Genomic DNA, 16,314 nt, shown 5'->3' with positions numbered 1-16,314 from the left:
GGATAGGTATTACATTTGAACCATTTTTTAATTTTTGTTAGTCAGGTGCCTGTGGTTCATGCCTGTAATTGTAGATACTCAGAAGGCTGAGTTCTGACAAATCCTCTCTGAATTTGTCTTCCTACCTTTGAAACACACAGAAAAGACATTTAAAGTGATAAAAAAAAGTAGCTGGCGACCCGGCTCAATGTTAGCACAAGGCTCACGACTGAAATCAGTTTATCAATCAATGGTAAAAGTAGCAATCATCTGTGTTTTCCAGCTAACAAAATTTCTCATATGGACTCATTAGAAGCATTTAGCTTTCATTCTAAAATAGTGCATAAAATAAGAATGTATATGTACACAATATTTTTGGTATTTTAAATATCTGAAGCAGAAGAAACCAAGAAGATTGCTCAGGTTGTCTATATAGCTATCAGTCTCAAATTCATTGTGTTGCACATATTCAGAAACAAAATCTCCAAATAAGTATGATACATATTCTATTCCTTCCCCTTACTTTGCTAGTTCTTTTAACTTTGCAGAACCATAGCTTTTCATAATTCAGACTCCTTTTTTTAATGTGTCTGTGTGTCGGTGTGTGAGGCTTGAATTCAGGACTTGGGTATTGTCCCTTAGCATTTTTGCTCAGGACTAGTGCTCTACTACTTGATCCACAATTCCATTCTGTTTTTTTTTTTTATTTTTTGGTGATTAATTGGAGGTAAGAATTTCACAGACTTTCTTGCCTAGGCTGGACTTGAACCACAATCTTCAGATCCCAGCCTCCTAAGTAGCTAGGATTACAGACATGAACCACCAGCATCCAGCTTTTTTTTTTTTGCCCGTCCTGGTGTTTGAACTCAGGGCCTGGGTATTGTCTCTGAGCTCTTTTTGCTCAAGTCTAGCACTTTGCCAGTTGAGCCACAACCCTACTCTCAGTCTTTTCTGTTTTTGTGGTACAAAGGAATCAAACCCAGGGCTTCATGCATGCTAGGCAAGCACTCTACCACTTGAGTCACAACCCGCTGTGGTTATCCCAGTTCCTGGGGATAAGAGGTACATACCACCATACCCAGCCATTGGTTAGCAAACTCTCACTCCTTGATTTTCACCTCCCAAGTGGCTAGGATTACAGGCTTGAGTCATTGTGCCCAGCTTTCAGTAATTTTTCTGTAATGAGTCCTAACCTGAAACCTGGCACACTGGTTTTTATTTTGTGTCCTTTCATATTTTTCTGCAATAGCAATATATCATTTTAGTGATTAGATCTAACCTTTTTTTTTTTTTTTTGGTGGTACTGGGGTTTGAACTCAGGGTCTTCCAACTTGTGAGGCTGGCGCTTTTTACCACTGAGCCACATCTTTAGCTTTTTACTCACACTGATAACATTCAAAATAAGACCTCCCTTTCTGCACAGCACATCTTTTCCCTTCCCATTATGTCTGGGATAATAGGTACATGCCTTAAGACGCTCTGATTCTTCTGTTGAGATAGAGTCTTGTGGATGTTTCTGCCTGAGCTAGCCTGTAGCTGTGATACTGATCTCAACCTCTTACATAGCTAGAATAACAGGCCAGTGCTGCTGAGTTCAGCTATCGGTTGAGAAGTTTCATAGTATGGCAGGCCTAGCCTTGAACTGCAATCCTCCTGATCTGATCCACCTACCCTGTTAGCACTTCAGGCACAAGCCACTATTATTACATAGCTTAAATTTGACTCTTGACAAAAAGCAAATCACTGATTCCAAGAGAGGAGGCAGGGATTGATTGCAAGTGGGGCATGTGGGATATTTTGGTTCGGGTGTCCTTTTTTTTTTTTTTAAGTGATTTTATTTCTTGATTATAATGGTGATAACATGATTGCACTTGTCAAATCTCATCCTTAACTAGGTCAATTTTACTGCAATAAACATGACTTTTAAAACAACACAACAAAAAATAGATGGGATGGCTAGGTAGGGTTCATACATGGCTCTCACAGTGCTCCTTAGGCCCTTTGACAAGACAGGGGGTAGAAAACCATCTTTGCCCTAATGGCAAGGCTCATTTCTGGCTTCCTGTTGCTAGTATTGTGTTTGGATCTACCTTAATTCTGACAAGAGTTGGGAGAGTTGACAATTTCTTTATGCTTGAGTCCCTCTTGGCTTCCAGACAAGATACCGGCCTACTCCTGACTCCCGGTAACACACTGATTCCTGGGAGTCTGGTCTAGTACCTCAGCCATCTTTCCCCAAGCTCTTGGCTTCCTTCTGATCTCTTGCTACACTGGAGTCCTCCTCCAGTAGCTGGGACACCTCCTCCTGTAGGTGTTGTTCTCAGACCTCAATACCTGCTTGGCCCTCTTTCCAATGTAAGCAAAGCTCAGCCAACCAACTCCATTCTGCTGTGACCTTAGTACACTGTTTTGAAAGTATCAGTGATTCTCTGTATTTTGAGTGGGTCTTACTTCACCAGTAAAGAAGCCCTCATTTCAAAGGTCATGTTTCCAAATTTAAGTTGTGCAAGACAGAACCCAGGCACTTAGAAGCCTACATCTGTAATCCCGGATGTTGAGATCTGGAGGAACATAGTTCAAAGCCAGCCTGGGAAAAGTCTATCTCTAAAATAACTAGCAAAAAAACTGGGCTAGAGGCATAGCTCAAGTGGTAGGAGCACCAGCTATGAGCAAGTAAGTTGGGTTAGTGTAAGGCTCTGAGTTCAATCCCAGGTGTTAGCAAACATTAAATAAATAATAGAAAAATAAGATGAATTGGAGATAAACTAGACTGAAAAATAAGACAATGATTTTTTTTTAACAAAGATGTTCAACATGTGCTGCTTATAAAATGGAAATCTCCAGCAATGAAGTACTTACTGATCAGTAGTTTATAATCACTCCATGATGAAATATTATTCAGGTAGGATATTTAGTAAAAGGCTTCGACTCAATGCATATAGCATAAGAGATTCAGAAATCCAGGATATAAGAGAAGTAGAGGTAGGAAGATCATGAATTTGAACCTAGTACAAGCTGCCTAATGAGACCCTATCTGGATAAAATAACAACCACAACATCAACAACAAAGAGAATGAGCTTAACTATGTAAAACATTCACATCCAAGGGGGAACTGAAAAGGATAAAGATCATTTAAAATCTCTCGAAAAGTACTGATTATTTTCTCCCCTATGCATTCCTGTACACTGACATGAGTGTGTATCCTTTGAAAACCAGAAAATGATACATTGACTTTTAAGAAACTAATTTCATGGAAATATATATTCTATGCCCGAAAATTCACTCATTTCCAGTATGCAATTCAATGATCTTTAGTAACTTTTCAAGTGATACAAACCTTTCAAGAAGTCTGTCATAGAACACGATCAACAACCCATTAAGGTTCCTTATGCTCATTTAGCATCAAGCTCATGACTACCTACAGCACTAAGCAACCATCAGTCTTTTCCCTGTCTCTATTAATTTGCCTTTTCTGTACATTCCATGCAAACAAGAGCTAAAACAATGCGTCATTTGTCTGGCTTCTTTTACCCAGCATGACAGTTGTGAGGTATATTCAGGTGCCAAGTGCTGTCAGCTTACTTCCTTTCACTCCAGAATATTCTATCTGAACAAAAATACCACACTTCATCATCTGTCCATTTCTCATTTGAAATTCAGGACTTTTCCAAGTCTGCAGTTACTATGAGCAATGATGATATGAGCATTCATAGACAAGTCTTTTTGTGAACATATCCTTCAGTTTTTCTTGGGTAGATACTTAGAAGTGAACTATTGGATCACAGGGCAGCTTTGATGACATTTTTGAGAAGCTGCTCAACTGTCTTCCAAACTTCATCTGATGTTTTTTTTTTTGGCCAGTCCTGGGCCTTGGACTCAGGGCCTGAGCACTGTCCCTGGCTTCTTCCCGCTCAAGGCTAGCACTCTGCCACCTGAGCCACAGCGCCCCTTCTGGCCGTTTTCCATATATGTGGTGCTGGGGAATTGAACCAAGAGCTTCATGTGTAGGAGGCAAGCACTCTTGCCACTAGGCCATATTCCCAGCCCTTCATCTGATGTCTTTTTTTTTTTGGCCAGTCCTAGGCCATGAACTCAGGGCCTGAGCACTGTCCCTGGCTTCTTTTTTGCTCAAGGCTAGCACTCTGCCACTTGAGCCACAGCGCCACTTCTGGCCATTTTCTGTATATGTGGTGCTGAGGAATCAAACCCAGGGCCTCATGTATACGAGGCAAGCACTCTTGCCACTAGGCCATATTCCCAGCCCTCATCTGATGTTTTAAAGTTACCTTCCAGCATTTAGATGGATATCTGGACTTGGCTTTTTTACCTCCTTCTTGACAGATTTAGGTGGTAATCCAAGAGATAGATTATTGTAAAAATTATGACCATATTAGTCTTACCTCAAGATATCATCACTGAAATTATTGATTTTATGTGTGTATGTGTGTGTGTGTGTGTGTGTGGTGTGAACTCAGGGCTTGGGTGCTGTCCCTGACCTTTGTGCTCAAGGCTAGCACTCTGCCGTATAAGCCATTGCTCCACTTCTGGATATTTTTAGTGGCTAATTGGAAATAAGAGTTCCATTGAGGGCTGGGGATATGGCCTAGTGGCAAGAGTGCTTGCCTTGTATACATGAGGCCCTGGGTTCTATTCCCCAGCACCACATATACAGAAAACGGCCAGAAGTGGCGCTGTGGCTCAGGTGGCAGAGTGCTAGCCTTGAGCAAAAGGAAGCCAGGGACAGTGCTCAGGCCCTGAGTCCAAGCCCCAGGAGTGGCCAAAAAAAAAAAAAGAGTTCCATTGACTTTTTTTGGTGGGCAGGCTTGGAACTGTAATCCTCAGATCTCAGCCTCCTAAATAGCTAGGATTACAGGTGTGAGCCATTGGTGCCTGGCATTACTGATTTCTATACAGCCTTCGTAGTTCTCTAAATTCTCGATATCCAATATTCTCAAGAAGACAGCGAACTTTTCTGAGTTATTTAAGTTTCTATAGCAAAGAATTCAAGGGGAAAAATATGTATACCATTTTTTCCAGTTTCTTGCTGTAATCCAATAGGCAGTTTAATGTTGAAAGACTGGTTAGCTGGAGACAGAATCTGTCTTGCCTACATGCCATCACTCTGAGGTGCAATGGATTATGGGAAAGAAATTCTATGTTGCCTTCGCCCTCAAGCTGGGCAGATAAAACTCAACACAGATTGACCCCCTCACCCAATTTCCATCTCCCTAACCCTCCCTCAATCCCCTATTATTCAACAGCTTTTGGTGAGTTTTATTATGTCATCACCACTCATAGTCATTATTTCAATATTATTCATGTTCTCTTTTCTTCCCACTACCCTTCTAATCCCAAGTACTCTCTCATTTGTACACATCACACACACATACATACAAATGTATTTATGTTTGTGTCAATGGATATGTTTATCTTTTAGTTCTATCATCCACAAATCAGAGAAAATATATAATTTCTGTCCTTCTGAACCTGATTTCTTTCACTTAATATGATGGTCTCCACATTCATACATTTCCCTGAAACTTTTCATTCTTCTCTGATGTGTGTGTGTGTGTGTGTAGTCCCTTTGAGCAATTAACATGTACTTTTAAAGAAATGAATGTTAGGAAGGCAGAACATATCCTGCCTGGAGTGTGTGTATTAGTGGGAGAGGTGGGTCAACAAAGTATAAAGGAGGGTGAATAAAATCGAAATCCTTCATATCCATGTGTGAACAATGAAGCCTGTTGAGGTTAGTTTGGGAAAAAGGGAGGATGAGGGAGAGTGATGGACAGGGAGGGAGTCTGATCAAAGTACACTGTACTTATGAAAAACCTAAACGTGTTAAGCAGAAGAGTTGGGGTCTCAATAGATTGGATGAGATGCTACTGTGGTTTGGGATAGTGAACTAGGAAAACAACATCAGAAGTGACTGGGGATGTGGCTTAGTGGTAGAGTTCTTGTCTAGTATGCATGGGGCCCTGGGTTCAATTCCTCAGTGCCACATATATAGAAAAGGCCAGAAGTGGCGCTGTGGCTCAAGTGGTAAAGTGCTGGCCTGGAGCAAAAGAAGCTCAGGGACAGTGCTCAGGCCCTGAGTTCAAGACCCAGGACTGGCAAATAATAACATCAGAAGAAAAGGAAGACAGAGGACCTGGAATTTACTTGTGCTTTATGTTTCCTTCCTATGTCTCAGGCATTGCCAAGATGGTGACAGTTAGGAGATAGGACACAAACTGAGGATTCCTCAAGGGCAGGGCCACAGGTGGTGAGTTTCACATCCTTCACAGGATTCAAGGTCATATTTCAAACCAGAGTTTGGGGAACAGGCCCACGTTGCTTGCAGAGTGGATCATGGCACCATCTTTGTCCAGGTTTCAGGAAGAGGGAACCTGGCTAATGTGAACTCCTTGCTTTCAGTTTGATGGTCAGAGTCTGATGACATTGCTTCTATGAGATGGGTCTGGGTTGAATCAATAGGTCTTTCTAGAAGGGAGGTTCCTGGCTCAAGTGGTAGCCTGCCTGTCTAGCAAATGCAAAGCCCTGTGTTCCAACTCCTGCACCACCAAAAACAACTTTTAAAAATGCTGTTTAAGCTAAGACAGAATGCCAATAGGAATATCCCAACAGAACAAGGGCAATTGGGTTAGGAAGAGAGGGACAGGTTGCATAGAGGTTGGCATTGTGGCCGCTGCAGTCGGAGTGGCCTCAATCCTAGTACCCTACTTAGAAATGTAGTCTAGAAGGCACTGTTCAACCTTGTATGCTTCTGTTTTGCGAATGGGGAAGAGTCCACAAAAGGTCATTACTTGCCTTTGGGGTGACTCTTGAGGATTAAATGAGCATCACATGCTTAATGGTGTCCTCATAGCAATGCATATAGCTCACTAGGCATTAAAACAATTGATCGCAGTGCTAACAAAAATGAGCGTTCAGTGTGAAGTTTATTTCTAAAAAGTGAAAAAAAAATCAGACTAGCTGAGAGGTCTTAAAAATGGTGGAAGTATGGGCTGGGAATATGGCCTAGTGGCATGAGTGCTTGCCTCTTATACGTGAGGCCCTGGGTTCTATTCTCCAGCACCACATATACAGAAAACGGCCAGAAGTGGCGCTGTGGCTCAAGTGGCAGAGTGCTAGCCTTGAGCAAAAGGAAGCCAGGGACAGTGCTCAGGCCCTGAGTCCAAGCCCCAGGACTGGCAAAAAACAAAAAAACCACACAAAACAACAACAAAATGGTGGAAGTATCTGGGTCCCAATTTTTCTTTTTTAGTCAAACATGTCACTGGTTAAAATTTGTCTCCACACAATTCCACTCTTTGTAGGACTCGGTATGGAATCTAGTTGGACAGGAGTCCCACTTCAAGTTTGCTGACCGCCAGATGCATGGTGACATTTGACAAAGACCTTTGCTGGAATTTTTTTCCCCCCTCCAAACAATGAGCCATTATCATTAGATATTGTTTATTGTACAACTTCTAGGCTCCTTACAACACACATTAAAACAAAAGGCCACTTTACAGGCACTTTAGGCTACAGTCAAGAACAAAAGCATATAATGCCATGAAATGTCATAATGCATTGTGCCCTGCAAATGTCTTTTTATATCAGCTTAAAATAGACACATTTGTTACAAAGCAAGTGGCAGAACATTGAGTCAGATCCCATTTATGCACAAATTACAGCATTCATATGCATAGATAGTTTCTGGAAGGGCAGAAAATAATTTGTTGCTAGTAACTTTATATCTAAGAATAGGGGTTGGATTTTTTCTTTTTTCACTTTTTTTTCTATATAACCCTGGGTACTCTTGAGTTTAGTTTTAAGATAATGGGTATATATCATATATGCAACAAAATTTCTAAACCAGATGAAAATGCATATGGAAATTATACTGCCAAATTAAGAGGTTCTTAAAGTTGGCTGTGGTGTCACTCATGCTCTGTGCCAGCAGAGAGAGAGAGAGAGAGAGAGAGAGAGAGAGAGAGAGAGAGAGAGAGAGAGAGAGAGAGAGAGAGAGAGAAACAGAGCATGCGTGAGAAAAAAACATTAAAAATTAAGATATTAAGAAATTAAGGGGGCTGGGGATATAGCCTAGTGGCCAGAGTGCCTGCCTCGGATACACGAGGCCCTAGGTTCGATTCCCCAGCACCACATATACAGAAAACGGCCAGAAGCGGCGCTGTGGCTCAGGTGGCAGAGTGCTAGCCTTGAGCGGGAAGAAGCCAGGGACGGTGCTCGGGCCCTGAGTCCAAGGCCCAGGACTGGCCAAAAAAAAAAAAAAAAAAAGAAATTAAGATAGGTGAATCAACAGGTCAACAATGACAAAATTCAACAAAGTTGGTATATACAAAATTCAGTATATAAATACTAATATCATTCTTTTAAGTCTGATAAAAACTACTCAGGAACTAGTCAGAAAATAATAAGAGACCACAAGCTAGGAATATCTGGAAATTAATGTAACAAAAAATGCTCACATACTGGGATTATAGCTCAATGGTAGAGTACTAGCAGAGCACGTGTGAGGCTTAAGGTTCAAGTCCCCACACCACCAAACAAACGAGCAAACACAAAAAAACAACCTCCTCAAACTTCCATGAAAAAGAATAGCTAGCTTTTCAATGATGTAATGCATAAGAGGACCCTGGTCAAGAAGCAAATAGAACAATTAAGCAGATAAGAGAACACTGAAGTATACACCTAGCATATGTAGGAAGTTGGTAGCAGAAAAATCACTAGGAAATAATTACTCAATAGATTGTACTGAGAAAATTCGTTCAACACTTGAGGACAAAAGATTTTTTTTTACCTTGTCATAGAACAAAATGAACTCCAAACAAAGACCTAGATATGAAGAGGAAAACTGTAAAACCATAACATTTTTTTGTGTGTAGGAAAAGATTTCTTCAACACTACCTAAAAACGTATGGGTGATGACGTAAAAAACAGGATAGAAGTAACATTCTATAAAGGATATGAGATAATGCTTTAGAGAATATTTGCGAGTGGATCAGAGGTTAGTATTTAGGAAAGATAATAACATCCCACAAATCAGTGAAATATAATAATAAAGGTAGTGAAGAGTAGGGCTACAATTTGGAATATAAATTTCCTCCAAAAGCCCATAATTTGAGGGTTTAATTTTTATCCCATGGGGCTACTGAGAAGTGCTGGAACTTTTAAGAGGAGGGGCCTAAAGGAAGGAAGTTAGGTCATTGAGGATGTGCCCTTTGAGAAGATATTGGAAAGCTATCATCTCCTATTCTCTCTCTCACTTCCCAGCTACCCTGGAAACACTCAACAGCTTCCTCCAGCCTGTGCTCCCTCCATGATGTAGTAACTCAACACAGAACCAAAAGCCCACTGGGCCAACCAACCATGGGACTGAAGCTTTTGAAACCAAACCATGAATGAAACTCAACCTTGTCGCGTTATAGTTTAAGATCTCGTTAGCAATCACAAAAATGAGAGTTCAGGTACCAGCTTAGCCTACAGGTTAAGGTCATAAATGGTATATTTGTTGAGTTAATTGTAGAATTAAGGCCCAGTGTTTTTAGACATATAATCTAGAGTAGCTTGCTCAAGCCCATAAGGCAATATCCATGTTGATAACTAAAATATTTAGAAGGACCTCTTTCAGATTTCCTTCCCTCCCTCCCTCCCTCTCATCTTTCATTTGCCAGTACTGGGGCTTGAACTCAGCGCCTGGAGCTCACTAGCCTTGCCTGACCACAGCTGGCACTCTTTTGCTTTAGGCATGTCCCCAGTCTAACATTTTGCTGGTTAATTTTTCTTCCCAGGCTGGCTTCAAACTATGATCCTCCATACCTTGGCCTCTTGAGTAGCTAGGATTTTAAGTGTGAACCTGGTACCTGGCCTCTTTTCAGATTTGTAAAGATGAACAGGTAAATCTGAGACATATGAAGAGGAAGGGACAGACAGAAATAATGAACATTTAAAAATGACATGAATAAAGCAATGATAAAGAAAAAGTGTCATTTATGGACATTAGAAATAGGCCATTTATTTATTTTATTTTTGCCAGTCCTGGGCTTGGACTCAGGGCCTGAGCACTGTCCCTGGCTTCTTTTTGCTCAAGGCTAGCACTCTGCCACTTGAGCCACAGGGCCACTTCCAGCCGTTTTCTATATATGTGGTACTGGGGAATCGAACCCAGGGCTTCATGTATACGAGACAAGCACTGTTGCCACTAAGGCCAGTTATTTTTTTATAGGCTGCTGAAAAACATAAAAGTCACTTGCCTCTCAGGACACCGGCACTTGGCTGGTATTATGTCAAAAATTTCAAGTTATCCTTTACATCATTCAGGAGAAATAAAGGATGAACTCTCACAGAGAAACAAATGCTGCATGATTGTATGTGCATACCTTGTCCAAAATAGTCAAACTCAGGAGTAAAAAATGTCAGAGACTGGAAGGAGAGTTACTAATGTGTACAGTTTCAGTTTTACAAGATCAACACTGGGGTCAACAGTAATGCTCTTTTAAAAATCTGATAAATGCAAATGCAATCACGGTATTCAAGATAAACTGTGTAAAAATTGAACTATGGGCAGGGACAGGACGGGAAAAATTGGGGAAAATGACGAAGGGGTCACATGGTCTAGAAGCACTGTCCTCATTACCTGATTTGTAGAATTCTAACTCTTTTGTACCACTATTTAATAAGTTTTTTAAAAATCTGAAAAGTGGGTCTATCTCATGTTCAGTGTATTTATTTCCCATAAGAGACCTTAAATTTCCATTTTTAATGGGAAAGTGACTGTTCAAATTAGTCAAATGGAAAAGCTGGATTACCCCTCATCCTCACACCGGAAAATGCTCATCTTTAGCAACGAAGACTTCCATCTTGCAAAAATCCTTTCTCTGTCCTCACCTTACTGTACTCTGTAAGTAGCTTTCAGTCAATTATTATTTCCTAATTAAATTGCCTAACTTTGGTTGTAACACTTACTTTGAAAATCCCTGCCCACTGTTTCTTTTGCTTACTCCACCTCTGGTGCAAAACATATGCTTTCTCATTCTCTACACTTAATACCATTTATGGGCTCAATAAGAAAACCAAGAGCTTCTTGGTACATTGATTATTCATAAAGCCTGATTTCAATTCAAAAGTGAATTCTATCCTGAGTGTATATAGTCTTCTTCAAATCTTAGGCTCCATTCTCCTCCATTCTTCTAGAATGTCTCTGCTTGTCTCCCTCACCACATGCCTAATCCATTCAATAATCCTTACACAATTTTGTTTCAAGGTTGCATTTAGAATAAAAATTCAACTCTTCACCTCAACATAATCTTGTCCACTTTACATCACATACAGTCCTTTGCTTGAATGTGATACTCACCTCTGCCTAACTTGACCTTTGTTCTTCCAGCCTCTTGTCTTCAATCAGGTGTGAAATCCAACTTTCAGTTATTGATAAGACAATTCGTTTACTCTACCTGAAAAGAACTTGTTTGCCTTTCTCCATAGAACAAAGGTCTCAAAGCACAAGGATGATTTCCAGATAGTACTTCAGCTTAAGACCAATCTCTAGCCCGTGGCAAATACTCTATAAACATCTCTTAAACGTCTATGAAGGGACAAGTTCTTTTACTATTCTAGCACATCTGGATTTCTCTTTGTGGTGATATAGCCAATAAGGAGGAAGTCAAATGACCTATCTAATCAAGCTCATCAATTTGTTATCTACACTCACACACAAAGTTACCTTTATTTTTCTGGGCTGGTTAATTGGTGATAAGAGTCTCATAACTTTCCTGTCCAAGCTGGCTTTGAACCAAGATCCTCAGATCTCAGCTTCCCGGGTAGCGAGGATTAAGGTATGCGCCATTAGTGCCCAGCAAAATAACTTCACAAATTTGATAACCTTTCTTCAGTAACCTACAATGAATGGTTCAATCACAACACAAGAAGTAGATTTCTAGAAAGAAAACTACACACTTGCAGTTATCGCTTGGAAAGTGTCAGAAACATAATAACTCAAAATGTCTGTTTTTTCAAATGAACTTCTCCATGGGCTGGCTCAATGATATCAGCAAAATGCTCCCACTCACTGCTGTTTGAAATATAGTTGAAACAGAAGTCGTTAACCTGCTTCCCTCTTCTACCTGGCAGGCAGAAGGATTTGCCACACACAAAATATGGGCTTTAGCCATTTCAACTGGAATTTGGTCACATACCTATTAGTCTGTTCTTTTGACTTTCAAAAGCTGTCTTGATGGCATGATCATTGTACTTGGGAGATAGGTCTTGACCATTCCACAGGGTTGAAGGCTACACCTGAGAACAGTATCATTTTCAGATACATAATAAATTCACAAGTGGTTTGATTTTAAGTCAGACTATTAAGGACTTGGGAGAATACATCTCTACTACTCCCACCTACTTCTTCCTTTGGTTTAATTTTATGCTTAGAAATGGCTATAATGGGCTGGAAATCTGGCCTAGTGGTAGAGTGCTTGCCTAGCATGCATGAAGCCCTGGGTTCAATTCCTCAGTATCACACATACAGAAAAAGTTGGAAGTGGTGCTGTGGCTCAAGTGGTAGAGTGCTAGCCTTGAGCAAAAAGAAGCTAGGGACAGTGCTCAGGCTGAGTTCAAGACCCAGGACTGGCAAAAAAAAAAAAAAAAAAAAAAAAAAGACCTCAGATCTCAGCCTCCTAAGTAGGATTACAGTCAAAGAGCCACCAGTGTCCAGCAAGAATTTTATGTATTTATTTTTTGCCAGTCTTGGGGCTTGGACTCAGGGCCTGAGCACTGTCCCTGGCTTCTTTTTTTGCTCAAGGCTAGCACTCTGCTACTTGAGCCACAGTGCCACTTCTGGCCGTTTTCTGTATATGTGGTGCTGGGGAATTGAACCCAGGGCTTCATGTATGGGAGGCAAGCATTCTTGCCACTAGGCCATATCCCCAGCCCAAGAACTTTAATATTAGTATAAGCAACGTTTTAAAAACTCCTAACACAACTAATTATGTAATACAATGTGAAATCTATTGCATTTTTCTTACCATTGCCCCATATCTTGGGTGTAGTTAAAAATTTTAATCTCAAAGTGTTAAGATGGATGAATAAAAATTAAGTATTGTAGCTGGAGCTGGTGGCTCACATCTGTAATCCTAGCTTCTCAAGAGGCTGAGATCTGAGGAACACAGTTCAAAGCCAGCCTAGGCAGGAATGTTAGTGAGACTACCAGAAAGTTGGAAGTGGAGCTGTGGCTCAGATTGATAGAACGCTGCTAGCCTTGAGCAAAAGAGCTCACGGACAGCACCCAGGCCTTGAGTTAAAAAATAAAGATTGTGGGGGCTGGGGATATGGCCTAGTGGCAAGAGTGCTTGCCTCGCATACATGAAGCCCTGGGTTCAATTCCCCAGCACCATATACAGAAAATGGCCAGAGGTGGCGCTATGGCTCAAGTGGCAGTGAGCTAGCCTTGAGCAAACAGAAGCCAGGGACAGTGCTCAGGCCCTGAGTCCAAGGCCCATAACTGGCAAAAATAAAATAAATAAAGCATTGTAACAAATGTAAGGGATAGTCAAACATCTTAAACATAACCTCTAAAAAACTAAAATATCTTTAAACACAAGTCAGAAAAAAGGAGTATTAAGTAATAGAAACTGGATGAACTATTTCTATGATGAACAAGGGTAAGGATTTTGCCATTTGACAAACTTGTCACTTAATACATATACACATACCCAGGAAATATAGTAGAGCTTGGTACAGGCAGGTCTATGACTCCAGAGACCTCCATTGAGGAGACAGTTTATGACCAGGATGCAGAGTTCAGTACTACACTGAATCAATCAGATGATTGATTCATTTTTTTCTCACAACACTGCCCAATTCCCTAGAGATCTTTCAACAAGCATCCTATTTTTGAAGTTTAAAAAAAATAAAAATTTCACTTTCCCACTTAAATTAAGCACATTAAGCTTTGCTTTAAGTTTTGGGAGGCATACTATATTGTATGTCTCGGTAGCAGGAAAGTCCATCAGACTCTTAATCTCTAAATCAGGGAAAAGATGGAAATGGAAGTGTAGTTCAAATGGCAGAATACCAGCTTTAAGCAGAAAGAGCTAAGGTACAGTGCCCTGCTCCTGAGTTCAAGCCCTAGTACTGGCATAAAGAAAACAAGACAAAAAAAAACAAACCCTAATGTGTGACATTAAGATGTGGGAACACAGGCTGGGGATATGGCCTAGTGGCAAGAGTGTTTGCCTCCTATACATGAGGCCCTGGGTTCAATTCCCCAGCACCACATATACAGAAAATGGCCAGAGGGGGCACTGTGGCTCAAGTGGCAGAGTGCTAGCCTTGAGCAAAAAGAAGCCAGGGACAGTGTTCAGGCCCTGAGTCCAAGCCCCAGGACTGGAAAAAAAAAAAAAAATAAAAAAAATAAAAAAGATGTGGGAACAGGAGGCTGAGACCTGGAGGATTGCGGTTTGAAGCCAGTCTGGGTAGAAATGCCAGAACTGGAGGCTCAAGTGGTATAATACGGAGAGTACATTTTACTCAGAGGCAACAGCATGTATTTGTGGCAGCCAAAGACTACTGTGAAATAAACTTGAGCCAGGCTGTGAGATAAAAAATAAAAGATAAACACATCATAGTATGACATCAAGTACTCAACATAGGTTTTCACAATAGAAACATTTAATCAATGGATAAGCATCTAGGAATTTGCTGACTAGTTTTGTTTTTAAGCTTCACTTATGTTTTTGGTAAGCATTAAGATTTGAATCTGACACAAAACTTGATGCAAAAAAGAAAACACTCCAGAAAAATGCTTAAGAAAAACAAAAACCCCTGTGTTCTAGAACTAAAATGGCATACAAGTCACCAGAAAAAAACAAGCCTTGTGTCTGATAAGTATTATAGCAAATCAAGCCTGTGTTACTTATGTAGTTACACTAGTGAGAATTATAACTTTAGATATCATATACTCTTGGCCCAGACTGAGTAAAAAGCACATGAGTTCCAGAACACAGAGGATCCACTAACTGCAGGCAGCAAAGGTACTACTGGAGAAATGGATATTTGAAGAGCTGGAGGACAGGAGTTAAATCCCACCATTCAAATCCTTCCCATTCTAATCCTGTCAACTCAAAGTTAAGTAGGGCTTTTACCTTTCCAAGGTTATCACATGCATACATACTTGAATACAGGCATAGAAACTTGGCATTTTTATTTGGGTAACAAAGGGTGTCCAAATTATATTGAAAAATAATCCTAATATCACTCCTGTAAAAAAAAATTAGCACACTTTTCACACATGATTTATGCAAAAGAGAAGAAAATACACATAATTTTATAATAGCTTAAACTTTTTATTCCCTACCATTGACATTTTGTCTTGCGTTTTCTTTCCGTTTTCTACAATTTCCAACTTATACCTGAATTTAATACTGTTTTTAATCTGCTAAAGACATTAACTGCTCTCCTAAATCTAAGGATTATATAGTTTTAGTATAAATATATATCACATATTTTCGTAAAATTTGACAAAACTGAATAGGCATGCCTGAATAGTCCATGCTCCTTCCGATGTTTATAAAATCTGATTTAGTGCTCAAAGCTCTTGGTGGTCACTCTTGTGTTACAACAGTCTTTCTTTCGAACTGCCACTCAACTTCTGACATAACAAGCAATAGGGAAACCAAAGAATTATGTTCATCTCAGTTCTTCCTTTTTGACACTACAAAATAATGTGAACGTTAAAAAAAAATACATCTCAAACTCAATACATTCAAATGAGTTGAGTTCCTTTAAAGGTAGTCACCTTGGAAGACCACTGCAATATTAGTAACCAAATCCTTTAAAACCCTTTTGGGATTGCTTTCAAAGCCAGGTGTATACTTTCTACATTATTTGAAAGTTAGGCTTCATTTCTGAAAACTACCATTTTGTGCCAAATAATGGTAACCATCAAGCTGGGCAATAGGTTTTTGTGTTTGTTTCGTGAAATAATGTTTAATCATAAAACTAATAGCCTGTGATTTAAATTAACTTTGAATGCAGTTCTAAAAGAGCAAACCCAAGAGGCTCTGAGCAATGGTAGGTTGCCGGCATTAGAAAACAACCTTCCAGCACAGTCGCTACATAGGGTAACATTCATTAGCTGTCTATGTTCTGGCATATTTGCTTAAAGTGACATTCTGATAGTTAAAATCTATTCTTTCTAAAAGGAATATCATTCTTTAAAAAAAGAATTTTATTCCTTTAAAGCATTACTGTCAAAATAAGTACTATGCAAGCATTTTGTTAGGAAGTAGTTCTCTTTACCAATAAAGACTACTTAAGAAAACAAACAAACG

The sequence above is a fragment of the Perognathus longimembris genome, chromosome 23 (genome assembly GCF_023159225.1).
Source record: "Perognathus longimembris pacificus isolate PPM17 chromosome 23, ASM2315922v1, whole genome shotgun sequence".
Taxonomy (NCBI): Eukaryota; Metazoa; Chordata; class Mammalia; order Rodentia; family Heteromyidae; genus Perognathus; species Perognathus longimembris.
Note: the sequence above shows the minus strand (reverse complement) of the source record.